The sequence below is a fragment of the Schistocerca piceifrons genome, chromosome 11 (assembly GCF_021461385.2).
Source record: "Schistocerca piceifrons isolate TAMUIC-IGC-003096 chromosome 11, iqSchPice1.1, whole genome shotgun sequence".
In the NCBI taxonomy this organism is placed as follows: Eukaryota; Metazoa; Arthropoda; class Insecta; order Orthoptera; family Acrididae; genus Schistocerca; species Schistocerca piceifrons.
This window is the reverse complement of record NC_060148.1, coordinates 84,416,420-84,437,161: the sequence shown is the minus strand read 5'-3', so window position 1 is coordinate 84,437,161 and position 20,742 is coordinate 84,416,420. Positions and strand designations below refer to the sequence as shown.

Below are 20,742 nucleotides of genomic sequence, written 5' to 3'. Positions count from 1 at the left end.
GTGGTATTCTTTTTGAATCACCCTGTATTATATTCAAACTCAGAATAGAAGTCTGCAGCAAATCAATGTAAGGGATATCGGTCTGCAACTTTGCGGGTCGGTTCTTTTACCCTTCTCGTATACAGACGCCGACTGCATTTTTTTCCAGTTGCTACGGATTTTGTGCTTGGCGGGAGATTCAAAACAAATGCAGGCTAAGTAAGGGCCCATTCCAAAGAGTACCCTCTGAAAAATCGAGTTGGGGTTCCACCCAGACCTGGCAACTTGTTTGTTTTCAACTCCTTCAGTAGTTCCTCTACACCAGTGATGCTTGTTCCTAGGTTGTCCATACGGGTCTCTCTGCAACGGTCAAACTGCAGGAAATTATTCACGAGAATGTAAAGAGCAAAAAAGGTCATACAGACAGAAATGCACAGTGTCTATGCTACAAGGAAAGCAAAGTTCTGTCATTCTGCCCAGAATGGTGAATTGGACCGACCGACCACTGTGTCTTCCTCAGCCAGTGGTATCACTTGGATGCGGCACAGAAGTAAATGGGACCAGTAAAATGCTCTGCTGGCCACTGTCGGCTGTGCAGACCTCTGAGCTGCTACTTCTGATAATTTTTCTTTATTGTGCCTATCTGCGATAGAGCATCTCGGCTATATGGTGAGTAGCAACTATCCTTCTCATAATATTGTTAAATTCCACCCTGGATTTCCCAATGTTTGATAAATACCTTGTAGCAAAGAGGCCAGCGGCCTTGCTGCACTGGTAACACTGGTTCCTGTCAGGTCACCAAATTTAAGCACTATCAGGCTCGGATAGCAGCTACCGTATTTACTCGAATCTAAGCCGCACTTTTTTTCCGGTTTTTGTAATCCAAAAAACCGCCTGCGGCTTAGAATCGAGTGCAAAGTAAACGGAAGTTCTGAAAAATGTTGGTAGGTGCCACCACAACTAACTTCTGCCGTCGAATATATGTAGCGCTACACAGGCATGCTTTGCAGGCACAAAGGTAAATACTGGCACCAAAACCTCTGCTTTAGTAAATGAATTTAAAAAAAAAGTGGAAGACGAGCTTTTTTTCTCAGCCCAGAATTTCGACCACTGCATTTTCATACATTACCCGACGAAGTAAATACAAATTCCGCATTGTTCATCTTTGAATGTAGCAGCACTTCAATTTACTACGAAAATCCGACTGGCAAGACTGTTTGCGATGTTTGTCAATATAGCCAACTCTACATTCTGAATTTTTTCCTACCTGTGAGAAGAGATGGTTGCTAATAGGAATTTTTATGAATTGTGAATCACATGCAGTATTCTATTCACCATAAGAACAATAGGAATATAAACATTTTGCCATGTATTCTTTCATGTTTGCTGCTATCTCATTTAAATCCTGTCTGCCTAATAACCTACGAAACTAGCGTGAGACAAGAGCAAATGCGGAAGAACATACATATCGTGTCATGTTTATATTCATATTATTCTTATGCATAATAGTGATACAATCAGAAATGAAGCACGGCAATTGACTAGATTTTTAAATCTAAGATGACTAATTTCTGTGCAGAATGTAATGTACATGAGAGGCGCCTGCAAAGATTTTCAAACTGAGAAAAATTTCAGCTAAACTCTCGTTCAGAACATCTATCATACGCAGTGTATTACTTGGTTCTTGTTGATGGTTATCGAAGAAAGCAGCAGTGTAAGTAACAACAATTAGCAGTCTCTTGCCATTGTTTCGCTAATGAGACGATTCCTCTCTTTTGTTTATTAATTGTAAGCGGCGGTAGCGCGCACAAAAGCAAGCCGTGCCGCAAGTGGCGACAGGTCATAAACACTCATTATCAGAATGCGACAAACAGTGCATGACACAGTACAATAATTCCTTTTCAGCTTAGAGTGACGTAAACACCTATAACAAAGAGAACGGCACTTATCAGATAAAAGAAAAATAAGCAACCTATTCAGACCAGACGAAGCACGTGAAAAAGGAAGGGTACCCGTATAAATACGGACGGAGCGCCTGATGCACAGCAACGGCTACCTGGTAAAGCTTAACTGCTAAGCTTACGACTCGAACCAAACTACTGTAGCTGTATCGTCATTCATTCGACCTAAATTGTGTCTCATATTACAATAGACCAACTTTGTTTTGATTTGGAGGTGAGGCCTAAAACTTTTCACTCCTCTTGAATTTCGAGTCTCAAATTTCAGGTGTGGCTTAAATTCGGGAAAATTTTTTTCCCTCGATTTCGAGTCTCATTTTTCAGGTCCGGCTTAGATTCGAAAACGGCTTAGATTCGAGTAAATACGGTATATTGGGAACTTAAGCCACGTCCTCCGCATGGAAACCATTTACACTGACATTAGCTACGCAGATAGACTGTCTATACTACAACTTTAAATCTGAGCAACCCTCAGAAGGGCCTTCGGTATCGAATGACCGCAATCAGTCGACAGGCGTCACTGGATGCAGATACGGAGGTGCGTGTGGTCAGCATATTGCTCTCACAGCCGTTGTCAGTTTTTCTGACCAGAACAGCTACTTCTCATTCTACGAGGGCGGTTCAGAAAGTAACCTCCGATTGGTCACAGTGCGGGTTGTGGGGGGAGTAGCGACGCCATCTGTGCGTTCACGCACTCAACAGGTCAGTCGGCATCAAGCCGTGGTCGAGTGAACATCGTACCTGCGCTAGTTTAGTTTTTGTGGCAGTTTGAAATGTGTGCTGAAATAGAAAACCCCGCCAAATGTGAAGTGCGTGCTGTCATAAGCTTTTTTTACAGCCAAAGGATATTCTGCAGCAGCTATTCATCGTGAGCTTTGTGCCGTGTACGGACCAAGAGTTATGAGTGAAGGAGTTGTCCGTGAATGGGTACGTGTATTTAAAAGTGGACGAGAAAACGTTCATGCTGAAGAGAGGAGTGGTAGACCATCATTGGTGACTGACGAACTCGTTCAGACAGTTGATGCAAAAGTTCGTGAAAATCGACGTTTCTCAATGTCGGAGTTGTCTACTGGTTTTCCACAGATTTCTAAGACTCTCTTGTACGAGATAGTGACAGCAAGATTGGGTTACCGTAAGTTCTGTGCACGATGGGTGCCCAAAATTCTTACCGACCACAACAAAACTCAAAGAATGGCCTCTGCATTAGACTTTCTGTCACGTTATGAGGACGAAGGAGAACCATTGTTGAACAGAATCGTGTCCGGTGACGAAACCTGGATTAAGTACGTGAACCCTGAGACAAAAGAACAATCAAAGATGTGGGCACATTCAAATTCGCCTACCAAACCAAGAAAAGCCTCGCAAGATTTTTCTGCCAGAAAACTGATGGCAACGGTGTTTTGGGATGCCAAAGGGGTGTTGTTGGTTGAATTCATGGAACGTGGTACGACCATTAATCAAGACGTGTACTGTGAAACAATAAAAAAGTTACGACGGGCTATCTGAGTTCTAGCCGAGCCAGATACTGCTTAAATTTGGTGACCTGACAGGAGCTACAAGGTATTTATCAAACAACGGGAAATCTAGGGTGGAATTTAACAATATTATGAGAAGGATAGTTGCTACTCACCATATAGCGGAGACGCTCTATCGCAGATAGGCACAACAAAAAGACTCTCACAATTAATAATTCATCACACCTGTACAGTGCAATGCAGTGCACAACACGCTGTGACGGGATCGCCATTAGACAAGGTGCTCAGTGTGGCTCCCGTGGGCCTCTGAGTGTGCCTGACTTATGCAGGCATTCAATTGTGCCATCCTGCAACTGAATGACGTCACAGGCAGTACAAACACACTGTTCCAGTATATGCAACACATCTGGGGAGTGCTCTGTACACAAATGTGATCAAAAAATAACAGGAATTTCTTTATTTCAAGTGCTTTATACATCCTATTTTCGATTTTTTATTTCTGATCTCGTTGGAACACGTGTTCCTGATGCATGGTTGCATTTTCAGCTGTTTTGAAAATTTAATTTATTGCTGACAGTCATAAAGGTTGGTAATGATTGCTTCACAGCCTGTGCCACCTGGATCCTTCCCAGCCACACCTGCCTTTCAGAATTACACAGGTGGGAACTCTCCCTGCATTATATCTTACATTCCTGTAACCCTCCTGGCCTTAATCTTCATTAATTATTGTCCTTCGCTCACCTATTCCCTTCCCTGTTCTCAATCCACAGCCTTCTATTCCACGAGTACACTCATAGTCTTTTTACTTCTCTCCTTTTCCAGTGCCCCCACCCCCTTGCCATCTGTCAACCTCCCAACTACACTTAACTGCCCTACCTTCTCTTTACCTCCTCCCTATGTGCTCCCACAAGCAGCGTTTTATTGTCACCCCCCTCCTTACCACCACCACCCAGACTGCTTCTCCCGTCATTTGCAGTTGCTTGCAATCTGGCCCCAGATGCCAAACACAGTGCCCATGTGCGTGTGAGGCATTCTGGCCACAAGCTTGTGTTTAGTAGTCTTTGTGTTGTGCCTATCTGCAACTCAACAGTTCCACTAAATAGTGGGTAGCAATCAGTTCTTTTCATAATATTGTCATTATTCCACCCTGGATTTACTATTTTCATAGATCCCAACGCAATCGAGTAAATGTTAAACTACCAGTGGACAACAAACGGCAGCTCATCAATAGAAGTTATACCTTACCTGGACAAAATTGTGTGTAAATCAAAGAACAATGTACAACTGGGACCAACGGAATGAGGCAGTACAGATGTTAAGACACTGGCCTCATATTTGGGAAGATACAAGTTTGTTCTTGTAAGAAAACGAAATTGCTACAGGTGCCCTTATTATTTTATTTATTGTGTAGCTACCAGGTTCTATCTCTATCTGTGATGTCTCACCAACCATCAACTGTCAACAGTTGAGCTGACAGGCGAGACAATATCACAGTTACAGTCTGTGTAAACCAGTTAAATTGGCCACTGATGCATTGTATATATGGACTGTGTTAACCCCTTCAGCATCATCTAAGGCCCAAAGATGGCACATTGAAGTGCCGTGACTTGTACATCTACATCTACATGACTACTCTGCAATTCACATTTAAGTGCTTGGCAGAGGGTTCATCGAACCAAAATCATACTATCTCTCTACCATTCCACTCCCGAACAGCGCGGGAAAAACGAACACCTTAACCTTTCTGTTCGAGCTCTGATTTTTCTTATTTTATTTTGATGATCATCCCTACCTATGTAGGTTGGGCTCAACAAAATATTTTCGCATTCGGAAGAGAAAGTTGCTGACTGAAATTTCATAAATAGATCTCGCCGCGATGAAAAACGTCTTTGCTTTAATGACTTCCATCCCAATTTGCGTATCATATCTGCCACACTCTCTCCCCTATTACGTGATAATACAAGACAAGCTGCCCTTTTTTGCACCCTTTCGATGTCCTCCGTCAATCCCACCTGGTAAGGATCTCACACCGCGCAGCAATATTCTAACAGAGGATGAACGAGTGTAGTGTAAGCTGTCTCTTTAGTGGACTTGTTGCATCTTCTAAGTGTCCTGCCAATGAAACGCAACCTTTGGCTCGCCTTCCCCACAATATTATGTATGTGGTCTTTGCAACTGAAGTTGTTCGTAATTTTAACACCCAGGTACTTAGTTGAATTGACAGCCTTGAGAATTGTACTATTTATCGAGTAATCGAATTCCAACGGATTTCTTTTGGAACTCGTGTGGATCACCTCACACTTTTCGTTATTTAGCGTCAACTGCCACCTGCCACACCATACAGCAATCTTTTCTAAATCGCTTTGCAACTGATACTGGTCTTCTGATGACCTTACTAGAAGGTAAATTACAACATCGCCTGCGAACAACCTAAGAGAACTGCTCAGATTGTCACCCAGGTCATTTATATAGATCAGGAACAGCAGAGGTCCCAAGACGCTTCCCTGGGGAACACCTGATATCACTTCAGTTTTACTTGATGACTTGCCGTCTATTACTACGAACTGCGACCTTCCTGACAGGAAATCACGAATCCAGTCGCACAACTGAGACGATACCCCATAGGCCCGCAGCTTGATTAGAAGTCGCTTGTGAGGAACGGTGTCAAAAGCTTTCTAGAAACATGGAATCAACTTGAGATCCCCTGTCGATAGTGGCCATTACTTTGTGCAAATAAAGAGCTAGCTGCGTTGCACAAGAGCGATGTTGTCTGAAACCGTGCTGATTACATATCAATAGATCGTTCCCTTCGAGGTGATTCATAATGTTTGAATACAGTATATGCTCCAAAACCCTACTGCAAACCGACGTCAATGATATAGGTCTGTAGTTAGATAGATTACTGCTACTACCCTTCTTAAACACTGGTGCGACCTGAGCAATTTTCCAATCTGTAGGTACAGATCTATCGGTGAGCGAGCGGTTGTATATGATTGCTAAGTAGGGAGCTATTGTATCAGTGTGATCTGAAAGGAACCTAATCGGTATACAATCTGGACCTGAAGGCTTGCCCGTATCAAGCGATTTGAGTTGCTTCGCAACCCCTAAGGTATCTAGTTCTAAGAGACTCAAGCTAGCAGCTGTTCGTGTTTCAAATTCTGGAATATTCCGTTCGTCTTTCCTGGTGAAGGAATTTCGGAAAACTGCGTTCAATAACTCCACTTTAGCAGCACAGTCGTCGGTAACAGTACCATCGGCACTGCGCAGAGAAGGTATTAACTACATCTTGCCGCTTGTGTACTTTACATACGACCAGAATTTCTTCGGATTTTCTACCAAATTTCGAGACAATGTTTCGTTGCGGAACCTATTAAAGTCATCTCGCATTGAAGCCCGTGCCAAATTTTGCGCGTCTGTAAATTTTAGCCAATCTTCGGGATTTCGCGTTCTTCTGAACTTCGCATGCTTTTTCCGTTGCCTCTGCTACAAAATAAGTAAGATCATAGAGACGGCTTCAGGCATTTCCTTTTCTTACAATAGTGAATGGCCGTGGTCCCCCAGACCTCCAGTCAAAAGGATAGACATACAAAAAGAGTCTGTTCTGTCCGGGCATCCTGATTTTAGTTTCCAATCATTTTCCTAGCTCATTTACTGTCCACACGATTTCCTCCAACGCCACATTAAATTATCTGCCACATCCTCTTAAAAGCATACTGATATATTGGATGAAAACAACAAGTTTACTGTTACCAGTCACTGTGTTTTTATCTTCACAATGCATTTCAAAAGGTTTAAACCTCGTTCATTTGAAGGATTTATGCATATTATGGCATGGGTGTGTTGTGTTATGACTTACACACAAACATACACACAAAATTCAAGCTTTCGCAACAAACTGTTGCCTCATCAGGAAAGAGGGAAGGAGAGGGAAAGACGAAAGGAAGTGGGTTTTAAGGGAGAGGGTAAGGAGTCATTCCAATCCCGGGAGCGAAAAGACTTACCTTAGGGGGAAAAAAGGACGGGTATACACTCGCACACACACACATATCCATCCACACATATACAGACACAAGCAGACATATTTAACTGCTTGTGTCTGTATATGTGTGGATGGATATGTGTGTGTGTGTGAGTGTATACCCGTACTTTTTTCTCCCTAAGGTAAGTCTTTCCGCTCCCGGGATTGGAATGACTCCTTACCCTCTCCCTTAAAACCCACTTCCTTTCGTCTTTCCCTCTCCTTCCCTCTTTCCTGATGAGGCAACAGTTTGTTGCGAAAGCTTGAATTTTGTGTGTATGTTTGTGTGTCTGTCGACCTGCCAGCACTTTCATTTGGTAAGTCACATCATCTTTGTTTTTTTTTATATATATATATGCACACACACACACACACACACACACACACACACACACACACACACACACAAAAATATCTACCTGATGACAGAAGCTTCAACCTTTTAAATGCATTGTGGAAAAGAAAAATCATGATTTTTTAATAGTAAACTTGTTGTTTCAATTAGAGTAAATAACAGTCACAATAAAGGCAAACCTAAAATATTTGCATTTAAAAACATTTATATATTATGTGGGTATACATTTTAAGCTATTTGTTTTCATTTTATTGTGATGACAAATCCTATATCAATGTGAGATAATTACTGGATGAATAAATATGGAAGCAGCAATTTTTTTCACAAGATAGTAGATTTTCCTCTAATTCCTCTACATTTGGCTGATAAAAGTACAAATAGTATTTAGTAGCACAGTAATTAGTTTATTGTTAATACAGTAGAGATAAATTTTTTGTCTGCTCCTGTGAACAGTGGTTCTGAACTAACTAGGACCATCTGTATCCCATTCTACTTGAGGAAGTCACTAAACACATGGAAAACAGTCAATGGCTGTCAGTTCAGTTGAATATGTGGTTTAGATAGCACTTCTACCAGTTCTATTGACAGAAGATGGAGAATGGATTTTTCAGATTTTGAATTGCAAGTTCAACCTGTGAGTCCTGCCTACACCAAATAATACCACAAATTACTCACCACAACAAATAAAATGGCCCAAGTCTCAAGTACTGGTTTCCAGGCATACCATTATAGGATAATTTTGAAACACCCTCTATAGACACGGTGGTCTGCCATTCTCTTTCTCCCAGCTTCAAACTGACTTTCCCATCCAGTTATAGGGACACTTACAGTTTATTGTATGCTGGAACAAACGACAGTGGAATCAGCAATTTCCAAATTAACAAACATTGCTAGAGGTGAAAGAGAGTGAAGAGTGATGGATTAAAATACCAGGACTGACCAGGGGTCAAACCCAGGAGCTTTGGAACCATAGTCTGACACTTTACAAGTAACAGTATTTTACCAGGTTAATGAATGTGTGCCTCACTACAAGCCAAAACTAAAAGTTTAACTTGTTCAATATTATTAACATAAAATACCACCCAGCCAATCAAAGTTTCATTTCCTTCCCTCTTGCATTTGTTAATTTTTTTCAGATGATATATTTCTGGTTAAGAAATAAACAAACACACCTTTATTGAAGTGACCAATTCCACTCAACTTTTCGTTAACCTTTCTTCTGTGTAGATTGATTATTAAATGAAAAATAAAATTATACCTAAAGTCGCATGTTGATGGGCTTGGAGTCAGTTTTCAGAACTGACAGGAAATAGAGCAAGGGGCATAGTGGTATGTTCATTGTCCAGAAGTAAATGGTTGGTGTTACTTGTGTCTTCAGTGATGGAGTGCAAAACCATGTTTGATTAAGTTATCTGAAGCACGTTGTGTGTTAAAGAGTATTGTACAAGAGAGACCAGTTGAATGGTGCTGAGGATTGCAATGCGATATAGTGTGACTTTTGCAGTCACCATATGCCTTGGATTTTAAGGCTGTCAAGCTGTTTGTGTGAAATCATATCAGTTATATGGTAGGGCTTCAGTTTTGGCACTGTTCTGCAGTCAAGATGGAAGCTAACCCTTACACAACACTCCTGTAACAGAGAACCCGATCTCATCTCTGTCACTTGGTTGTTAATGAGCTACAAAACGTGACACTTCCAACATCTAGCACAGTATGAACATGGTTGCATTGTAACAGGCCTGACACCATTCCCAATTCCCAAAAGAACAACCCATTTGCTTACACATATCTTAATCTCGACAGCTGATCCATCGAGGCTTGCTGAGACTTCACTCTGTTTTACAAAGCTGAGTGAGTGTAGTAGTGTATGAAGAACACAGTCACACTATACCGTAGGTGCAGTTACCTATACTACACCTGCGGGCTAAAAACAAAGAAAAAAATAAAATTTCTGCACTCGATGAGAAGGAAAAATGGTGAAACATCGAGGGCAAAACGGTGTATGAGGTTCTTAAAGTATACGAGATGCAACCCTGTGCAACATCCACCACAGAGTTACGAGTTCTTTAGTCCAGTTGCCATGTTTACACAATAATATACCAAACCAGGCAGACAAAGGGCATTTTGGTTGAGTACTACTGACCAATTTGACAATTGTTTTCAAAGATTTCCTGTATCCATTTCCATATTATAAAAATATGTAATTTGGATATACTAGTGTAATATGCTTACCTTTAAGGTAAGACATAACAAATGAGGGGGATTGGAGTAGGGGCGTATACATGCTCTGATTTTATCACCTAGTGTGCTACATATATCCAACAGCAATGAAGACAAACAAGTGGAATATATGTTCACAGAGATCAAGACCCTTAACAGATAGTGCCCAACACACGTCCTCTACGAACCTCCTAAGGCAGGCGGGTTTGCCTGCTTCGAAACTGCTTTTCCAAGTCTTGAAGGGCATACGAGCATATAATTATACCTGGCTCTTTAAACAGAGTAATTCATACCTTTCAAATATCTGCACTTGGCACGTCCGCCCTGTTCCGGCGTAACGACAAGCGCCGATACGAAGATCGAAAATGTAACCACAGGGAAGGCAGTGAGAAGATGATAGCCAATAGTACGCTGACTAGGACCACAGCACGACAGGAGCGGTTTCTATCTGAAGAGAATATAAGTGCCGCTTCCACCAGCCTCGGCTGCGCACTAGTAGACCCGGACTAGAAGAGTCATGACTTGTGATCCATATCCATTACTTGCACGAACATTGTGTATAGTGAAAGACATTGATTATTCGTATGTCACCCATCGCTTGTGACAACTTGTTGTAAATACAAAGTTAAGTACTGTCAATTCATTTACTGTAATAAACTCCATTAATATGATTTGCTTGTATGTTGTCTAGCTATACAAGAAAAGAGCTTCCTAGGCACCCTATTAGACACGAGTGGGCAGGAAACCACATGCCCGTGGCGAAATCTTCGTAATATACTCACTAGAGTGTCCCAGGAAGAAACCACATCTGACTCCATACAATGACTTCAAACATTAATTTATCTGAATTTTCAACTGCGGCACAAGAAATAGTTTGGGAGGATGTCTTCTATTCCCTTCTCGGATATAAACAAACACCTTTGTGGAATTACTAACAAACTTACTCAACCATATGACACACATGCTCCCCTAAAGACCAGAAAACTAAGAAGGAAACTTGCACCTTGGCTAACTGATGGACTGAAACAGCTTGTGAATCACAGATGCTGCACATCAGGCATACATACGGCACCCCACTCCTGAAAATCGTACTGCTTACAAACAGAAGTAGACCAAAGTCAGTCAAGCTGTGAGAGGTGTAAAACTCAGGCATGTCCATACATTAATTGTCAAGAGAAGTAGACCAGCTACCCTATGGAAAAATCTGCATGGTGTTGATATGTTGTTGTGTTGTTGTTGTGGTCTTCAGTCCTGAGACTGGTTTGATGCAGCTCTCCATGCTACTCTATCCTGTGCAAGCTTTTTCATCTCCCAGTACCTACTGCAACCTACATCCTTCTGAATCTGCTTAGTGTATTCATCTCTTGGTCTCCCTCTACGATTTTTACCCTCCACGCTGCCCTCCAATACTAAATTGGTGATCCCTTGATGCCTCAGAACATGTCCTACCAACCGATCCCTTCTTCTGGTCAAGTTGTGCCACAAACTTCTCTTCTCCCCGATCCTATTCAATACTTCCTCATTAGTTATGTGATCTACCCATCTAATCTTCAGCATTCTTCTGTAGCACCACATTTCGAAAGCTTCTATTCTCTTCTTGTCCAAACTATTTATCGTCCATGTTTCACTTCCATACATGGCTACACTCCATACGAATACTTTCAGAAATGACTTCCTGACACTTAAATCAATACTGGATGTTAACAAATTTCTCTTCTTCAGAAACGCTTTCCTTGCCATTGACAGCCTACATTTTATATCCTCTCTACTTCGACCATCATCAGTTATTTTGCTCCCCAAATAGCAAAACTCCTTTACTACTTTAAGTGCCTCATTTCCTAATCTAATTCCCTCAGCATCACCCGACTTAATTAGACTACATTCCATTATCCTTGTTTTGCTTTTGTTGATGTTCATCTTATATCCTCCTTTCAAGACACTGTCCATTCCATTCAACTGCTCTCCCAAGTCCTTTGCTGTCTCTGACAGAATTACAATGTCATCGGCGAACCTCAAAGTTTTTATTTCTTCTCCATGAATTTTAATACCTACTCCAAATATTTCTTTTGTTTCCTTTACTGCTTGCTCAATATACAGATTGAACAACATCGGGGAGAGGCTACAACCCTGTCTTACTCCCTTCCCAACCACTGCTTCCCTTTCATGTCCCTCGACTCTTATAACTGCCATCTGGTTTCTGTACAAATTGTAAATAGCTTTTCGCTCCCTGTATTTTACCCCTGCCACCTTTAGAATTTGAAAGAGAGTATTCCAGTCAACATTGTCAAAAGCTTTCTCTAAGTCTACAAATGCTAGAAACGTAGGTTTGCCTTTCCTTAATCTTTCTTCTAAGATAAGTCTTAAGGTCAGTATTGCCTCACGTGTTCCAGTGTTTCTACGGAATCCAAACTGATCTTCCCCGAGGTTGGCTTCTACTAGTTTTTCCATTCGTCTGTAAAGAATTCGTGTTAGTATTTTGCAGCTGTGACTTATTAAGCTGATAGTTCGGTAATTTTCACATCTGTCAACACCTGCTTTCTTTGGGATTGGAATTATTATATTCTTCTTGAAGTCTGAGGGTATTTCGCCTGTTTCATACATCTTGCTCACCAGATGGTAGAGTTTTGTCAGGACTGGCTCTCCCACGGCCGTCAGTAGTTCCAATGGAATATTGTCTACTCCGGGGGCCTTGTTTCGACTCAGGTCTTTCAGTGCTCTGTCAAACTCTTCACGCAGTATCATATCTCCCATTTCATCTTCATCTACATCCTCTTCCATTTCCATAATATTGTCCTCCAGTACATCGCCCTTGTATAGACCCTCTATATACTCCTTCCACCTTTCTGCTTTCCCTTCTTTGCTTAGAACTGGGTTTCCATCTGAGCTCTTGATATTCATACAAGTCGTTCTCTTATCTCCAAAGGTCTCTTTAATTTTCCTGTAGGCGGTATCTATCTTACCCCTAGTGAGATAGGCCTCTACATCCTTACATTTGTCCTCTAGCCATCCCTGCTTAGCCATTTTGCACTTCCTGACGATCTCATTTTTGAGACGTTTGTATTCCTTTTTGCCTGTTTCACTTACTGCATTTTTATATTTTCTCCTTTCATCAATTAAATTCAATATACGCAGAGTAAAAGCTGAAGTTGATCCCATTGTCCCAACTGAAGAACTGAATCGGTACTTCACATTACCGATAACCACGATTTAACCACAAACAAAACAGAGACTCACTGATTACTTGGTTGAATTTACAATGAAATCCAGACCATTAGCTGCTTATAGGCGTTGATAGTATCAACGGGGAGATTTGAAAATGTGTGACCCGACTAGGACTCGAACCCAGGATCTCCTGCTTACATGGCAGACACACTATCTGACTGAGCCTCTGAGGATAGTGCGACTGCAGGGACTTACTTCTGGCAAGCTCCCTGTGAGAGACATACTTCCATCTTATTGTCCGCAAATTAAAGTTGTAGTACTCATTACTCGCGGCCGTCAATCTACCGATTCCCGTAAGAGACTGAGCAATGTGACTGCATCTGCACTGGAAAAGACCATTGGCCAGTAAGCCTTATATATATGAAAATGGTATCCGTTCTTTCAGACATGTGCAAAAAAATAGATACCATTAGTGATCTTGCAACTCTCGAAGAATGAAATTACAATGACATTCAGACCATTAGCTCCTTACTGCCGTTGATGAATATCAACGGGGACAGTTGAATATTTGTGCCCCGACTGGAACTCAAACCCGGGATCTCCTGCTTACACGGCAGACACACTACCCTAACTGAGCCACCGAGGACACAGAGAATAGTGCGACTGCAGGGACTTATCTCTGGCATGCTTCACATGAGACCCACATTTCCAAATTATTGTCCACACACTACATTTGTAGTGCCCCTGCCCACTATACTCATTACTCACAGTAGTCAATCTACCAATTCCCGTAAGAATTAGAACAATGTGAATGTACCTCTCACACTGAAGAAGTTTGTCCGATAGAACAGATACCATCTTCATATACTAAGGCTTACTGGCCAATGATCTTCTTTAGTGCAGTTACACTCACATTGCTCAAACTCTTATGGGAATCGATAGATTGACTACTGTGAGTAATGAGTATAGTGGGCAAGAGCATTACAAATGTAGCGTGTGGACAATAAGTTGGAAGTGTGGGTCTCAGAGGGAGTGTGCCAGATATAAGTCCCTGCACTCGCAATATCCTCTGTGTCCTTGGTGGCTCAGTCGGATAGAGCACCTGCCATCTGCACCTGCGGGTGAAACATAAAACCAGGTCAGCCGCTTTGGCATCATCTGCTGGCGACAGAGGTAGTGTGTCAGGAAGTTTAAGGTATCACCACACAGCAGCCAAACTTTGGCTGTCTAGAAGGCTGTGGGCCATCACTGATTACTTTATGGAAGTAAACGGCTGAAGACATAAAAAAATTCAATGTAATTTCTGTTATTTGCAACACTATGAAAAAACATATCATGTATATTATATCAGCTCTACTGGACACAATGGCATCACAGTCCAAATGATGAAGCTCATTACTGACTTACTACTGCCCACTATAACAGGTATCTTCAACCACTCATTAACTACAAGCATTATCCCCGAGGCCTGAAAACTGGGACTAACTAAGCCACTACATAAAAGGCTGCCACACCACCTTTTGGTTATTGATCTATCTGAATTCTTCCCGTGCTGTTCGAGGCCTTAGAATATATGGCCCATGACCAGCTAAGAAACTACCTAACTAGAAACAACTTAGACTAACACCAATCAGGTCTCTGCAAACACTGCAGCACACCATTTGTTCTAATAAATGTAACAGTTGGCCTGAAGCTTGCCTTGGATGCACAATCATGTGCTTTCTAGACTTAAGCAAAGCCTTTGAAATTGCTGACTTTGACATTTTATTTGCCAAGCTTAGCACCCTAAACGTCTTGCCAAGTGCAGTGCAACATTTTCACTCGTAGCCGACATCTCACCAGCATTGCATCATGTCCGGCACCACAGAGTCACAATGGAGGCAGACAGTATCAGGTGTCTCCCAGCATTCAGTATGAGGTCCTATACTCTTTTCACCATACATAAATGATATGTCGTCAGTTTTGTCCTACTGCCAATACCACATGTAAATTGATGATCTCCAGTTGTATCTAAGTGCAAAACCAATTATCCTAAAGACAGCTATCACGAATCTCAATACCGGACTGTGTGGACTATCAAAATGGGCGCAGAAGGTAGGATTAAAGCTCAATCCATCCAAAACCCAAGTGGTACTGATTGGTCATTCTAGGCTACTTTGTCCGAAATATTGGGAATCCCTCCCATCTTTAGTCCTAAATGGGACAAATATCAACTTCCCTTTCTTGGCAAAGAATCTAGGAGTAACAACAGATGAAAATCTAAATCGTACTGAGCATGTAACTGCATTACGCAAGAGGGTATCAGCGTCTCTCCACGCCCTAGAAAAATATAAAAAGCTCTTCCCTATTGATCTCAAAAATAACATAAGATATTTCCATATCCTCTGTCGTCTCCACTGTATTTTCAACAACCACTGTCCGTCATCTCTCTCCTCAACCTTAACACTCTTATCCGAACTACAAGGCAGGAACACCCATTCCTATCAGAGCAAAATCCTTTCAAACCCACTCCACTGTTTAGCCACTTTCTCGAAGTCCTTCTCAGTAGCAGGAACCTGACTCTCGAATAACCTCCAGCATTGTATTTGAGAACTGATTACCGTGTCCAGCCCCAGAAGACAATTTATGACATATCTATTAACCATGTACATCCTTCTTTCCAATCAGATCTTCCTCATTTCCCAACATTGATGCTGATGCAGTCTCCTTAAATTTCCTTACTCCAGAACTTGCTTTATCAGAAAACATTTGTTTCGTATAGCTATAAATTCTTTTTATATCTGCCACTATCATTATTGTTATTGTTATTATTATTTATGTTACTATTACCACCATTAGTGACAGCAGAAGTCCTGCCAGTATTAACTTTAGGACCCACTCACAAACCAAACTCCGCGCCGTCATGACATCACACACGACAACACCCTTACGTCACGGGTCAAAGCCGATACGTGGGATTGGACGCTTCTGTCGGCCCCAACTTTATTAGTTCACAGTCAGTATTATTTACTCACACTGTCTCTATAGACATTCAAATAAATACTATTTCTCACATTAAAATTAATTTTTTGGTAACTATGATTACATAAAGGTAATATATGTGCGAAACTCAGGTTTGATGTAAGAGATGGCCCATATAAAGTAAAGTTAAAAAAATAAATTAATTAATAAATAAGTAAAAGAAGTAATAATGTATCTTTAAAAAATTTCACTGGATAGCTCTCTAACATTCAAGATACAATCAACTTCATGTCAAGTTTATCTCTTGGGGCACAACATATTGCCAAATTCAATTAAACAGTTGTATCAAAAATGGAACTTTTGGAATCTTGCCCCCTCTTAGACAAATATATGTGGGCATCCACAGTGTGTTGGGTCAACGGAAGCGTCCGATTCCACTCGTCAGCTTTGACCCGTGACGTAAGGCTGTTGTGGTGTGTGACGTCACGACGGCACGGAGTTTAGTTTGTGAGAATGGCAAGTTTTTAGGTCTTGTTTTGATGTGATTGGTGGTGCTCAGAGTTTCCATTCAAACATTTCATGCTTCCTCTCAAAAATTCATATGGATAAAGGACGGAAAAAAATGGTCGCTAGAGGTGAGACATTGCTGTTGACTCTGGCAAACATAAAGCAAGTACAGTCACCTGTTGCTGGGCATACTGACCTGAACGCGATCTTGGCATTGAAATAAAGCATATTCATAAGGGGATCATTTTACACTGATATTGGATATCTCAGTTTAATACAAGGAGAAACATAACCATATAGCATATGATGTTGTTCTTACTGTCCTCGCTTAGAAGACAGGTTTGATGCAGGCCTCCAACCTAGTTTATCCTGGGCAACCCCCTTCATCTCTGCATAACTATGGCATTCTACATCCACCAATAAACCCAACTGTTAAATATGAAACAGTTCCAAAATTCTAATGACATTACAAATGAGTTGTGTGTTAATTATTTGATGTTAATCATGCAAGTGAGAAACATTTTAGAGAAGGTTTGAAATTATGTTTAAAGTCTGTTAGAAAGTGCTCTACTATTATTATCAAACACTGGATGAGTATATTCTTGGTAATTTGGACTTTGAAGCAAAAGCTAGTTCTCCATGCATCTCAGTCTTTATGATTTGATATCATCTGAACGACATGTCGTGAAATAATATAAATTTGCAGGTACATCCACCAGTATGTGAAAATACAGTCTGCAAAATGCACTGAGAATACACTCGACAGTTAATACGTAATAAATTAAAATATCACGCCTGATGTTGAACCTGTACTGCTAGAACAGCGATTAAGTGATACACTTTTTTCCTTCCTTCATTTTGTGGCAGGAGTCAGTGAGAAAATTTTTGTACAGGTGTGAAGCTGTGTGTACTGTTTGTTGAAAGTACTTAAAAATGAAGGAAGAACAAAATTTTGTACTGTGGACATTCACAGCTGTACAACTGTATCATGATGCCACTGTATATTGATCAATCCTTAAGTAATTATATGTTTATGGAAACGTTGTGCGCTATAAAAATTGAAGAAAGAAATTAACACATCTGAGCAGTTCGCTACAACATATGAATTGAGTAATTCTATAAAAAACACACGCACACTTTCTTCAACTGTTAAACAATTCCATTGTAAACAGTTTGTGTACTTTCAGTGAGAAAGTGACAAACAAAATCTGCAGCACACATATTCTCCAGCTAAAACTCTCCTAAATTTCGAAAAGTACAACTGATAACTGCTACTTTCGAACACCGAGAGAACTTACATGCATTGTTTCAGATAAATTTCAGTAATATTAATCCTCTCAGACACACGCCTCCAACAGGCTTCAAGTACCAAAACAAAGACTCGACATGTAAACATGTGAGTGAATCAGAACAACTGACAGCAGCAATATTTACCGGCATTGCCTAACTGTCACAAGTCGCCCGACCATAATTTGAAGATCATCACATAAGACGAATTAACAGCGCCTCTTCCCATACCGCATCCAAAATAACATTAAACGCATGTGCAAATTCTACAAATTACGAATCCTGCCTTTCTACACTGCATCGTGTAGATTCTGATGGTTGACGCTCGAACTGCTATTATAAGTTGTGAATCCAATTGAATATTTCAGGTAATATATTCAGCACTACATATTCATGCACACTGGAATTACCTTGTATGAATAATAAACACTTTGCACACACTATCGTGCTCTTGATTTTTAATTGTTGCTGCAGACACTAATTGTCGTATGTAGGTAACAACTGCAACACAAACATTGTAACCGCCATAATATATCCGTCATAACGGCGCACTGAACCACCCAGCGAGTCATCTGTTAATAATTCGCAGATTCCGAGATAAGTGTTAAATTTATCGGTCGGCAATTGTCGCAAACTTCAACGTCTCTTTCCGGAGTATGGCATCTTACCAAGTTGTCATGATCTCCGCTAGGGGCGTTAGTTTACCTGCTTCGTGGTGCCATCTCGCGTCGTTTCGCTGCGTAATTTGTAAATGGAAGGATGGGTGGATGTTCGCACTTCGTACTGCACAGCCCGATATCCGATTGAAAACGAGATGATCGTAAGTCAGACTGCGCAATAGGCTGATTATTGTAGAACACTTTTCCGTGTAGCATTCAGTGACTACAGTAAATACCGAACAGGCGTTTCATGTTTGTCTCTAAAGATAGAGTTCTATCAATGAAAGAAAACTGCAATCAGTTACGCTTTTATTGAATGGACGATTTGTTTACCCTATATACGTAATATAGTTTCGGACCTAGCCGTGTCTGACGCTATCACCAGCGATGAACAGAGGTATAGTTAAGACTGTGCACAATGAGCAAGTGATGGTGGTTGCATGCCCTTAAAAAATTCCCTTTCTCGTCCACTGAGCTTTCTAATTTTGGTCTGGCACATGCCACACAATCAGAGCCGTACCGAAGTAATTCTGAGCGACTGGGAGAACTGTCAAAGGTGCCACCCCTCATTATAACTGTTGTTGTGGTCTTCAGTTCGAATACTGGTTTATTGCATCTCTCCATATTCCCCGTTCCTGTGGAGCCCTAATCTCCCAGCAACTACTGCAACCTACATCACCCAAGATCTGCTTACTGCATTTATCTTTTGGTCACCCCCTACAGTGATCCCTTGTCTCAGAATGGGTCCTACTAATCGATCCCTTCTTCTAATCAGGTCGCACCACAAATTTCTTTCTCCCCAATTTTATTCAGTACCTCCTCATTAGTTACGTAATCTTCAGCATTCTTCTGTAGCATCACATTCAACTTCTGTATCATCATTTCAAAAGCTTCTATTCTCTTCTTGAATAAACTGTTTATCGTCCTTGTTTCACTTCCATAGGTGGCTACAGTCCATACGAATACTTTCAGAAAAAAACTTCCTGACACTTACCTCTACACTCGATGTTAACAAATTTCTCTTCTTCAGAAGTCCTTGTCTTGCCATTGCTAAGTCCACATTTTATATCCTCTTTACTTCGGCCATAATCAGTTATTAAAGCTGCCTAAATAGTAAAAACTATCTATTACTTTAAGTGTCTCGTTTCCTAATCTAGTTCCCTCAGTATCACGTGATTATAACTATACACTGAATATTTTTCTGCGCTGGTTTAGCGAATTTTGTACGTATAATTAATAAAACTTAAGCATTCTTGAAAGTGTTACTAATTAACAAATATATTGCTCACAACAGATTAAATGTTTCTTAGAAAATATATCAACTACCTAAAAAAATTCATAGTAAAACAAAATCGATATCTTATTATTTATAGTATTGGTTTTACTGTGATATATATTAGGTTGCTGTGTAAGTTCATAGTGTTTTTTCGTAAGTTTATTAAACACATTAGATATACGTAACAGACACTTCAGCTGGCCGGAGTGGCCGAGCGGTTCTAGGCGCTTCCGTCCAGAACAGCGCGACCGCTACGGTCGCAGGTTCGAATCCTGCCTCGGGCATGGATGTGTGTGATGTCCTTAGGTTAGTTAGGTTTAAGTAATTCTGAGTTCTAGGGGACTGATGACCTCAGAAGTTAAGTCCGATAGTGCTCAGAGCCATTTGAACAGACACTTTAGTCAGCAATAATAGTCTTCTTCGTTATTTACAAGTCTGCCAATGCTGGAGTAACTTCTTGATTTCTCAACTTCATAAATCACGAGGTTTTGAGGCGAGGAACGTAACGAGGCACGTTCGGAGCGCATTTTCATCCAGAAAGGAAGATGTTCGACAGAAAGTGGAAAAGGTGAAAATCTGATGGCGCAAAATGAATAATGTGGGTGCGATATTGTAGGACTTTCCAACGCAACTCCGGTATAGTGTTTTCTGTCAATCTAGCAGAATACAAGCGGGCGTTATCGTGGAGTAACATCACTTGTGGCAATCTTCCTGATCGTTGTTCTCCGACTGCGTCTGCAAGACGCCTCAGTTCAAAAAATGGCTCTGAGTACTAAGGGTATTAACTGCAGAGGTCATCAGTCCCCTAGAACTCAGAACTACTTAAACTTAACTAACCCAAGGACATCACACACATCCATGCCCGAGGCAGGAGTCGAACCTGCG

At 41.0% G+C, this 20,742-nt stretch overlaps 1 protein-coding gene across 2 annotated transcripts in view; it reads right to left on the bottom strand.

Moving 5' to 3' along the window:
* LOC124720037 (cation-dependent mannose-6-phosphate receptor-like) overlaps positions 1–18,578 on the bottom strand; it is an 81,476-nt gene extending 62,898 nt beyond the window's left edge. Inside the window, exons 1-2 of one of the 2 annotated variants that reach the window (XM_047245292.1) lie at positions 18,333–18,578; positions 8,461–8,626 (exon numbers count right to left, since the gene is read on the bottom strand). The gene's annotated coding sequence lies outside the window, so the exon portion shown is untranslated. The remainder of the gene's footprint in view (positions 1–8,460; positions 8,627–18,332) is intronic. The other variant, XM_047245291.1, reaches the window with a different exon arrangement.
* Positions 18,579–20,742: the final 2,164 nt, after the last annotated feature.